The sequence below is a fragment of the Rhagoletis zephyria genome, unplaced genomic scaffold (assembly GCF_001687245.7).
Source record: "Rhagoletis zephyria isolate East Lansing unplaced genomic scaffold, Rhagoletis_zephyria_1.1 Rzeph_scaffold_09266, whole genome shotgun sequence".
Lineage (NCBI taxonomy): Eukaryota > Metazoa > Arthropoda > Insecta > Diptera > Tephritidae > Rhagoletis > Rhagoletis zephyria.
The window spans coordinates 19028-22579 of NW_016166345.1; the positions used below are offsets into that span (position 1 = coordinate 19028).

At 31.2% G+C, this 3552-nt stretch overlaps 1 non-coding gene across 1 annotated transcript; it reads right to left on the reverse strand.

The window, feature by feature from the left end:
• Positions 1-3227: 3227 nt before the first annotated feature.
• On the reverse strand, positions 3228-3346 carry TRNAL-CAA (transfer RNA leucine (anticodon CAA)). Its single transcript has 2 exons — positions 3309-3346; positions 3228-3272 (listed from the first exon to the last, which is right to left on the reverse strand). It is a non-coding gene; the product is annotated as a tRNA-Leu (tRNA).
• Between the last annotated feature and the right edge of the window lie 206 nt (positions 3347-3552).

Below are 3552 nucleotides of genomic sequence, written 5' to 3' on the forward strand. Positions count from 1 at the left end.
CCACTATTCGATAAAGTTTGTATCTCAGTTTATTTGCCACTGCTCTTAGACTTTAAACAACACAATTTTAGCTGCTGGAAAGTGCAGGTTTTGATGAAATTTTCTTTTTTCTGGCCTACTGGGAATTTCATTTTCTTCGAGTAATTCATTTGCATTTTATCTCGACCGAGACAAATTCTTGTATTTTTGCTTTGAATAGAGAAAGCCTGATTCATTACATTTCCAACGGTATCCCATTTTTGTAAATAGAGCAAGAAATATTGAACTTATAACGAAATTTTGTTGACCCAACTTGACTTTTATCTCGATATTTTCCACGCCCATAATTAAAAAAATATATTTATTTTTAAGTCCATTTCTATCAGTTTATAATTCCTTGTTATAGGGAAATTCTAAATATAAATTTTGGGCATTTTAGCCTTTGTAGTTAGCTAAATATTTCAGTTTTTGTATTTTAAAAAATTGTAGTTATATAATAGGGTGGCGTAACAGTAACTATAAATTACCAATTTTTTGTAAAAAGCTTCGCCTATCTTATAACGTACCTTGTTCAAAATTTCATGAATCTATCTTCAATAGTTTTCGAATTACAGAATTAAAAGTAGCTAGATGGGTCAAATCTTACACTGTGCGGCGGCGGCGTGGCTCGGCGGCGTATATCTCTAATATGTATGAACATTTATAAATGCAAATTTCAAAATTTGCAAATTTTGATAAAAATTTTTAACTTTTTAATCAGATTTTTTGGAACGCAGTTTGATAACCCATTAACTTTTAATACAATAATGTGAAATGTCTTAAAATTCTCGTTGGTTTTTAATTTTTTTTTTTACTGATATAAAGTATACTCGAGATTATCTATGTGGTAGAAGAAACACACAGCGTCAGCAAAAAATATCAACGCGAGTTATTAGCCGCTTTAAACATGCACTTTATTAATACTAGAACTGAATAGTTGGTTTATAGAACTGCATACCAAAAATGTTCCAACAAATTTTGATTTACAAATATTAGTTTTTGGTGAAAGTTTGAGAAATGTTTATAATTTAGTTTAACTTTTAAATTTGGAGTAAGGTATATGGGGCTTGTTATATAATGAGCTAGGCTTTAAGAAAATAATAAACAAGAGAAAAATAACAAAAATTTGCCAAAATATCGCATACCTATGTGTGTATGTACATTAGGTTTGTCCAAAAATGCATGTGAAAAAAGTAAAGTCGGAATTTTAATTTTGGCACCCCTAGGATTGTTCTATATCGAAAAAACCTTAGCCCTTTTTATTTTATTTTGAAATAAAAAAATATTTAAAGGTCGCTTAAAGCGCTCAAAGTTTTCCATGTACATACCCAAATGTTTATTTAACCTTTTTCTATTACTAGACTACCTTTTGTGGGACCCCTAAAAACCTCAAAAAGTGCTTTCAGCGACCTCTTAATATATTTTGATTTCAAAATAAAGAAAAATCCTAGCGGGTGAGAGCAGTGCAATTCCGACTTTACTTTTTTTTGGACCCCTCTAATGTATGTACATACATATCGCTCATTTACTTCAATAGTGTAATAATCCAAAAAATGCAAATATTGTGCAAAAATTTCATCAATTAGCAGTATCCTACTGGGGCAAAATATGTATTCATTTTTACTATGGGAATAGGTATGTATGTATGTACATATGTACTTCAAACCCGTTTTTCTTGAGATTTGCTTTTTTGAGTTATGACACTATTGAAGTAAACGAGTGATATGTATTTTTGGTTGAATCAATATGGATTTTTGTAAGTTAAACCACAAATTTCCTAATTATTTTTCTTAAGTCAAATAATTTTTCCTCTTTTTATAAGTTTATTAACTAATTTCCTTCTTTTAATTTTCATTTTCAAAAAGTATATTAAAAAATGTTATACAAAATTATAGAAAAAAAGTTAAACCTATTTTTTTGTCCGTGAGTGTACGTACATTAAATTTGTATTACAGTTCAAAGTTCAAGCTTCAAAGTTTTCTATAAGCATTCAGCTTAAATACTTAAAACATATTATATATTAAAATGTATAAGATCGCAAAGTTATTAGAAATAAAATATTTAGTATTAAATTCTCTTACTCACCTTCCCAAAACCAATATTTATGTATATTGCGTTCGTCTCTGCTATAATAAAATATATGTACTCGTAGTCGTATGGAAACGTATCACAGAATTTTCGCGCCAATAATCAATTCTTCAACGAAAATCAACTTGCCTAGCAATATTTCTGCCTACGTATGTATGTATATGCCCAATTAACCGCGCTTAAGCTACTTTACAAGCAAAAATAAATAAACAAAATTAGAGCAAAACCTGCCTTACGCTTACCGAACTATTCACTTGTTTTGGTATTGAAAACTCAAAACTACAAAACTTATTTGCCACAGAAAAATTTTTAATAATAATTTTCTTAAAATGCTACTACAACTCAATTGATTGGCGTCACCAAAGGCCATTAGCAACAGGCGAAAGACACTCTCAGCAAGTGCCGCAGCAACAGCCTCAACAACGAGGCGAAGCGATGCAACGCTATGACGCCTCCACACAGCGGCCAGTTAGCCAAAGGCAGGCAGCCAGCCAGTCGAACGGTCCGCCAGACAGCGAGCCATTCAATCGTCCAGCCCTGGCTAGCATGAGCTTTAAACGGCAGACGTTGAAATAGAAAACATGATGAAAATAAAATTAAATAAATACTTATGTATGTAGAATGTATAGGAAAAAAAACATACTTAAATATTCTAATTTACAACAAAAAGTTTGTAGCCAACAAACAGCAATAACAATAACAAGATAAGTCAAAAAAAATATACTAAATTTATTTGGAGGTGTAAAAATATGTACTCTTAGTCCCACGCGCGCGTTTGCTTGGGAAAATTGCTGGGTTTGTCATCACCTCATTGTTATTGTAGAGCTACTTACTTATTTGTTTATTTTTTTATTTGTTTTTTTTTTGCTACTGTCTGTTTTGTAATTGTCTGCAAAATGAAATTAGCAATTTTATGGACAAAAAAATTAATAATAGAATTGTATTTCAGGCGAAAAATAGCAGAAAACATGAAAATTGTTTGCATTCTTTGCGGTTAAGTGCCAAAAAAATTGAAATAAAAATTATTGAGTTGCTTGAAAAGAAAATAAGGGTAAACAAGTAAACATACATACAATAAAAAATAAATAAAAAAAAGTAAAAAACACATGCAAAAAAATTCTTGTCAGAAGTGGGATTCGAACCCACGCCCTCAGAGAGGACCAGAAAGCTCCATATGAAAACCCGCAGCGGGCAAGTTTGCACTTGAGTCTGGCGCCTTAGACCGCTCGGCCATCCTGACACTTGTCTGCTGGGCGGCAGATTACATATTTCAGCTTGAGCACATAAATTTTTACTGATTTTAATTAAACGAACTGCATATATTTCTGCTATAGAGATTTCAATTGTTGGAAATCTTACTTTTTTAACTTTTTATTTGTTTCTGTGTTTCGTATTTTATGGTGGCGTTTTCTTTTATGCAAAAAATGTTGCCCTCTTCATAGTATT